Genomic DNA, 8,394 nt, shown 5'->3' on the forward strand with positions numbered 1-8,394 from the left:
TATGTAGCAGTGGGGGAGAGGGAACTTGGGTAGCCATTAGAAAATCCCAGATGCCAGGGAACCAAGAAATTCACAACAGGAGGACATTAGCCGAAATACCCAACAAAGAGGAAATAGAACCTGTAGAGACCATATCCAGTAGATAGGCACTGCCCCCGGTTAAGGGATGGGGCCACCCGCCCATCTCAAATATATTAATTCAGAATTCCTCCTGTCAAAATGAAATGCAGGGGCAAAGAGTGGAGTAGAAACTGGAAAAAAGGCCATTCAGATACTGCCCTACCCAGGGATAGATCTCATCTGTAGGCAACAAACCCACACGCTATTGCTGATACCAAGAAGTGCTTACTGAAAGGAGCTTGGAATAGCTGTCCCCTGAGAGGCTCTGCCAGTGCCAGACAAATACAGATGCAGACGTATGCAACCAAACATTGGACTGAGCATGGGGACCCCAAAGGAGAAGTGAAGGCAAGGACTGTAGGATCTGAAGGGGTTTGCAGCCCCATAAGAAGAACAATAATATCAACCAACCAGACCCTCCAAAGCTCCCAGGGACTAAACCACAAACCAAAGAGTACCCGTGGGGAGACCCATGGGTCCAGCTGGATATGCAGCAGAGGATGGCCTTATCTGGCATCACTGGGTGGGGAGCCTCTTCGTCCTATGTAAGTTTCATGACCCAGGGTAAGGGAATGCTAGGGCGCTGAGGCAGTAGTGGTTGGGTGGGTGGGGGAGCACCCTCACAGAGGGAGGGGGAGGGGTGAGGGGATAGAGGGATTGTGGAGGGGAACCTGGGAAGGGGAATAACATTTAAAATGTAAATAAATAAAACAACCAACAAAAATGAAAAAAAATATAAACTGATTAGAAAACATTTCAAATAAACATTGCACACCAAACTTAGTAAGAGCCTCACTCTATGCCTCTCCACGAATTTCTGTAAGCCATTCTGAAGTTTATATTAGACAACTTACTTTTATAATTGAATATATTTTTTAATCACTTCAAGATTTAGGGTATGACAGCATATATATGTATATATATGTATATATATATATATTTTTTTTTTTTTCTTATTCACTTTACATCCTGCTCACTCCTCCTGTCCTGGTCACTATCTCCCACAATCTCTTCCCCATTCCCCCTCCCCTTCTCCTCTGAGCCACTGGGTCACCCATGGATGTCTCCCCTCCCTGACACCTTGACAAGTCTCTGTAAGGCTAGAATCCTCCTTTCCCATTGAGGCCAAACAAGACAGCAGAGCTAGAACATATCCCTTGTACAGGTAACAGCTTTTGGCACTGTCCCTACTCTAGTTGTTAGGGACCCATATGAAGACCAAGCTTCACGTCTGCTGCAGATATGCAGGGAAACCTAGGTCCAGGTCATATATGTTCTTTCATTGGTGGTTCAGATTCTAAAAGTCCCATGGGTGGGAAACACCCTGAATACATTGGTATGGGAGACAATTTATCCAACCGAACACTAATGCTCAGGCTCTAAGATCAACAAACGATTTAATGAGACCTCATGAAGCTGCAAAGCTTCTGTAAGGCAACGGACACTGTCAATAGGACAAAATGGCAACCTACAGATTGGGAAAAAGATCTTCACCAACCCTAGATCTGACGGAGGGCTAATATCTAAATTTTTCAAAGAACTCAAGAAGCTAGACACCAACAACCCGAATAACCCAATTAAAAAAAATGGTGTAAAGAGCTAAACAGGGAATTCTCAACAGAGGAATCTGTAATGTCTGAGAAATATTTAATGAAATGTTCTAAGTCCTTAGTCACCAGGAAATGAAAATCAAAAGAACTTTGAGGTTCCACCTTACGCCCGTCAGAATGGCTAAGATAAACACCTCAAGTGAGAGCACACGTGGGGAGGAGGTAGAGCAAGGAGAACCTTTTTTACAGAACACTAATATGAAAACTAACACCAAATAGTAAGAGATGGGGTTGTGTGACAGTTAAAACCTTCCGTAGAGCAAAAGATATGATCAGAAGAGTAAACAGATATCCCACAGAACAATGGAAAATATTTACCAGCTACACTGGAGACGCTAAGCTGACATCTTGAAAGAAATAAGAATTATAGAAAACAAACAGCAAGCAAATAAAATTGTCCATCGGCTGCGGACAAATGACCTGATTGTACAGTTTTCATGAAAAGAAACACAAACAGTCAGTAATTATTTTTAAAATTTTCAATATCCGTAGCCACCTCAGCTAAGCCCACTTTGAGATAATACCTAATTCAGCATGGTTTCATCAACAACTCTGACAACATACACTGAAGAGATATGGAAAAAAAGAAACCCTGATTCATGGTTGGTGGGGACACCAACTAACTGTGGAAATTAGTTGGAAGAATGTCAACCATTTACAAATAGAAATATTGTATGACGATTCTTTCTTTGTATAGCATTTACCCCCAAACCTGTGTAACCAGAGATATTTGTACCCCTGTATTTATTGATGCTTTACTGACTATAGCAAAGACTTGGGATCAACCTATTTTCTATCAACAGATGAATGGATAATGAATATTTAACACTACTAAGTCCTAAAGAAAACTGAAATTACAAATTTTGCATGAAAATGGATATACTTAGAACTTTTGATATTAAATGAGGTCAAATAATCCTATAAAGAAAAAAACAAACAAATGTCCATGTGGTTACATTATAAAATGTAAAAGAAGGAGCAATGACAGCTAATAGCTCCTACTAGGAGCTGAGCAAGAACTGAGCATAGGTAACTGATAAGAGTTCTGAGAGAGGATACAAAGCTGTTTTTCTTTTTCTTTTTTCTTTTTTGTCCCCACCCCCAATTTACACAATGCCCTGCTAACTGTTTTTCTACTTTGAATTTTGTCATAGACTTTGCAATTTTGGGTGGTGGATAAGTGCATAATTGGTTCTAATGAGCTTTACATTTTTCTCTTCTCTTCCACTAAGCATATGTAGTTTCAGTTCATAAAATGTGAGTTTGTATATTTCTATTAGACAAAACAAGATACATGAATAAACCAATTTGTAGGAAAACATTCATGAATGTTTTCATCTGAAAGGGGACAAGGCAAAAATGAATGAACGAACAAAACACAATCTTTTTTTGCGGAATAATTGCTAACAAAATCTTTTTTTTTTTGGTTCTTTATTTTTGGGGCTGGGGACCGAACCCTGGGCCTTGCGCTTCCTAGGCAAGCGCTCTACCACTGAGGTAAATCCCCAACCCTCGCTAACAAAATCTTAATGTAACCGTTCATTGGCGTTTACTAAGAAAAATGGCTTCTAAATAGAATAAGCAGTCTTTTTATTCCCTCACTGAGCATCAAATATACAAATACTTCACAGTATATATTTCACAATGTTGTCCAAAATGGTTTCTGGTCTGAAATATCAAGAGAAAAAAAAAAAACCTTGAAAAGTAATTACAAAGTAGGCCACACTCCTCCCTATTTCCAACTGCAATTGTTTAACTCTTTCCACATATCAGGAATAACGTACTGCTGTGATAGTAGCTAATTACCTTAGATAATAAGTTTTAGGTAGCCTATCAAGCCTTGTAGTTCAAAAATTGGTTTAGCTTTAAAAAAAAAAAGACAGAGCAAAGTTGGCCATGACTCCTCTGTTATCCCAGATAGCCGTGTTAAAGCAAGATAAGTAGGCGAAGAAGTTAGGTCTAAGTAATTGTCAAATTGATAAGATTCCTCTTCTGCCACGCATTTCTGGTATAAGAGTCTGGTGAGTTGTAGCTTTCAGAGATGGTGTAGCATCATTTCCACCCACCATGTGCTCTCAGTGTTTGCCACCATCCTAGTCCTGAGGTGGGAAGATTTGCCCTCTGGTTAAAATTAGTCAGGATTTTATGATTATTATGGCAAATGAAATGCAGTAGATGAAATATTGTATAAATTCAAAGCCTAAGCCAGTCTAATATCACCTCTTGCTGTCTCTAACTTCTCTTCCTCTTCTTGCTACCTTTCACCCCCTTCTTCCCTTCCCTTTTGTTTCCTCTCCTTCTTCACTCATCCCCATACTTTCAGGCCTCATTTACACATCTTCACTAACATGCTTAGCTACACTTGCTAGTGAGTGACAGTGTTAATTGTTGATAGACATATGAGTTATATATGCCATCCCTTCATGTGATTACAGGTTCTGGCTCTTAGATTTTCCAACTGGTGCTCAATAGAAGAAATACAAGGTATTCCTACATGATCTCTATAAGTTGCATGTTATAGAGGAAAATAAGTGTTATCTGAGACTTTAAGATTTGATCTGGTTAGTTTTATAACAGTTGTCATCTAAAAATAATTTCATATCTAGAACTGATATGATAAACTCCACATTATCTTGTATATTATATTATCAATGAATATATTGACTTCTCCTACTTCTGTTGACATCCAGGCAGAATGAGTCAAGGGACTCTAAAGAGATGTCTTTCTTCTGTCTTTAAGCTTATGCTTGATAAGTTATAATAGGGTGGCTTTTTTTTGTGAGATGTGAAACAGCACTGAAACAGATTTAACAGTATATCTCTAGAGGAGGTTCACACACTGACAAAAACTAGGGACAGACTGACAGAGAATAAAAATGCACAACTGTTATATCTCACAAAGAAGGTTGCAAATCCATACACAGCATGCCTTATTAGAGAATGTGTGTGCTGACACACATACACCAGACGTTATGTTCTTTGGTATTCTTAGAGGACTGATTGTTTACCAGAGCAATTAGATGTGTATTTATGGTGAAGAAGTCATACCTCCAACCCCCCCCCCCAATTATTCTTTTCCATTGGGCTAAAGTTTATGGTGAGCTCTTCCATTATGAAGTTTATTCTCTAGGAGCAATGCAGGTAGCTGAACCTTCGTAAGAACAGAGAAGATCTGTGGAGGAATAACATAGAGAATTCAGGTCTATACAGCTGTAATTAGCTGCAGGGTCACTGGTGGGGAAAATAGATGGTGCTTTGACACACAGTGGCTTGTGGAGATAGTTAATGGAACATGGTTCCCATAGGAGTAAGACACGGTAGCCAAGAGTATGACTTACTATGAATAAACAGAACCAATAAAGCATGGTGATCAGGGGGCTGTTGCAGTAATATTTCATTATGACATGAAGAGATTTCAGACCAGGAGTGTGCTGCCTATTTACATCATGCAATGCAGAGTCCAGCTTATACAAGGAAGAGCATGAAAAACCTACCATGATAGACTTGTCTGTTGATCATGTTTAAAGTGTCAGCATGAACACTAAAAGAATAGCATGAGGAAATCATCCCCCGGAATTCTTTCAGTGCCTTAAGTACTAAATCTCCACTAGGGGGATGAATGGACCAGACGAGGCAGAAAGTGATTCTTCCAGACAATCACTTTGAAAGTAGAAGTTTCACATTCCATCACCTTTTTACATTTTAGAGTGACATCTCTCTTTTTCAAATTTATACCAAGGCCCACAATTTTGCTGGTTATTTTTATGTCCACTTGATGCAAGTTAGAATCATTTGGTAAAAGGGACTCTCAAATGAAAACAAAAGGCTCTATAAGGTTGTCTACAGTCTGTGGGGACATTTTCTGGACTAATCATTCATATTGGAAATCCAGGTCACTGTGGGCTGTGCTTTCCTGGTATAAGCAAGTCAGTAAGCAGCACTCCATTATGGTTTCTACATCAGTGCCCATCTCTCTATTCTGACTTGATTTTTTTTGCCTTAGCTTTCCTGGATGATGGACTACAGACTGTAGGATGAAATATGCTCCCTCAAGTTCCTTTTGATCATGGTGTTCTATCATAGACATAGAAACCTTAACAAAGACAGCACACACTGTATTCGCCACCATGTACATTGAGACTATGGTCTGAGATTTGCCACTTTCCCTTTGCTGAAGGCCAGAGAGTTTCACCATCCTGGCAAGAACAGCTGCTTCTGCTAATTTATTATGGCAAGTAGTCAGGAAGGAAAGTGTTTACTCCCTGTGACTCAGTTTGGTACCTATGACTACAACTGTGCTCAGTTTTTACAGAGATTGGAATAGCACAGACTGTAAGCCTTAGAAGGTGTGCTCAGATTGCATATGGGTCAGCATTTTTGTCTTTTCACTGGATAAACTGCTTAATCCATCTGAAGTGCTAGCTGAGAATGAAATGCTGTCCTCAGTGTGGCTCTGTGTCCTCTGTCTGATGTTCCCCCTCAGCGTATCCACACACAGCCGCATGGATCCTAGACCAGCTGGGATTGAGTGGATGTTGGTGATGGGGTTGCTTCTTCAAGAATCTTAGTGCTCCAGTTCTTTAAGACAAAGCAATTCAATGGAACAGCTCTCTTAGATGATATTAGCTTGTGCAATACTTTTATTCATCAAGGGTTTGAACACATATACTTTATTTAGGGTAAACCAGGGGTATATATGGACCTTGGAGAGTGAGAAAGAGTTTTCAGGGTAAATAAAAAATCATTGGGTAGAGTTTAAGGTTCTATGAATGCCTCATTTGTATGGAGACGCATTCCATGAACTCTGCCTTCCAGATATTGTAGGCCTGCCAAAGACTACACAACCCTCCCCGGGTAGAGGATATGGGAGGGTCAGGGAAGGGGAAGCCTTTCAGGTAAAGGGAGTCCTCCATTTTGCACTGAGCTCAGAGGAGCTATCTGGTAGTGGTAGACTGTGACCTTAGTTGGTAGGGAGGACATCCCCACATCCACACACCTATGTGTTATTTACACTTCCTGAACCCAGTGCCAGCAGTGGGGCTACAGTTTGACCCACTTTCTGCCTTTTCTTAAGGAAAATCTGTTCTAAAACAACAAAAAAGCTTGACCTGAGAGATACAAAGAATGCACTGCAGGAAATACATGTTGGCTCAATATTTTCAAGACCCAAAGAGTCAATCTCGTGGCAACAGCTCAGATGTCAGGACTAAGAAAATTCCCTTCCTACGGGGAATCTTTTCTCCATGGATGCGAGCTTACAAAATTGTAGCTGCTCCTTCCTGTTGCTGTAGGTCTGGAAAGTTCATCTCAGTGTCAGCGTTTCCGCTAGGGTCAAGGTGGGCTTCATAGACCAAAGCTCCTGGCTTGTATTATACCTTTCTCCCTCCTTTTGTTTCTTGCCTCAGGATGCCAACTCCTGAATACACTCCTTCCTTCACTTCCTCACTGCTCATGTGCTCATGTTACTCTCTGCTTTATAGGTTTTTATGCAAATGTCTTCAAATTCTCTGTATTCTCAAACCATCTCACCCATACAGGTTAATATTTCCACCATTCTTCTAATCTATAACCCTTGCCCAGGGTGCCTGAATTAAACACTTATTTTTTTAAAACGTTCTAGATTTATAATTTTTATTAAATATTTTGTACATACATATGGTATATTATAATCAAATCCATGACCATTCAGTTTTCTCTAATTCTTTTCCTTTGCCCACAAACCATTACTTTCCACTAATGTCATGTATCCTTTCTTTTTAAAACTATTGGGTCTGCTTAGAGCGGGCAGCATGTATATGATTGTAGAGTCCAACATGGGTAGCCCTTAAGGAGCCACATCACTGAAGAAAACTGATATTTCTACTCCAGCGGCCATCAATTTGTAATATGCAATTTTCAGCTGGGGTGTTACTTTGTAAACCTCTCCCTCATCCATGCTGGGATATTTGTTGGTTTGATCATGGATGGGTCTTGGGGATGTAGTCATAGTCACTGTGAGTTTGTGTGTGCATTGTCCTTGTCATGTCTGGAAAGCACTCTTTCAGTGTAGTTATCTGCTACCTCAAGATCTCTACTAGCTCTGACTTTCACTCTCTTCCCACCACTTGTGAAAAAGGATGTATGATAAATGTCAGTTTATGAATGAGCGTTCCATACTCTTTTACTCTCTGTATGTTGTCTAGCTGTGAATTTCTATATTAACCATTATCTACTGCAAAAACATACTTCTCTGATGATGGTTGAGAGCTTCAACAATCTATGAGTATAAAGATAAGTACTTAGTGGACAATGTCTTACTATGACCACTTGGCAGAATTATAGTAGTAGACTCAATTCTAGGGTCTATGCCTAAATAGCTAAGGGTTCTTGGCTCAGCTAAGAGTACCTGGCACAAACTACATTTTGTGATAGACCCCAAATATAACCAGAAAAGAGTTGGTTATTCCCATAACATTCCTGCCACTACTGCGTTACTGGCTCTAACTTATCTATCTTGCACAGTCAGTTGTTATCATAATATTGTTTTGGTTTACCTTTCCCAATCATATTCAATTTACAAAGACACATTTAAAGCTTCAATTGAGTTATTAAAGTGCATTCCATTTTCTCATCTTCTGCATGATTGTTTTTTATGGGAATGTCTGTCTGTCTGTCTATCTATCTA

Source organism: Rattus norvegicus, chromosome 2 (assembly GCF_036323735.1).
Source record: "Rattus norvegicus strain BN/NHsdMcwi chromosome 2, GRCr8, whole genome shotgun sequence".
NCBI lineage: Eukaryota > Metazoa > Chordata > Mammalia > Rodentia > Muridae > Rattus > Rattus norvegicus.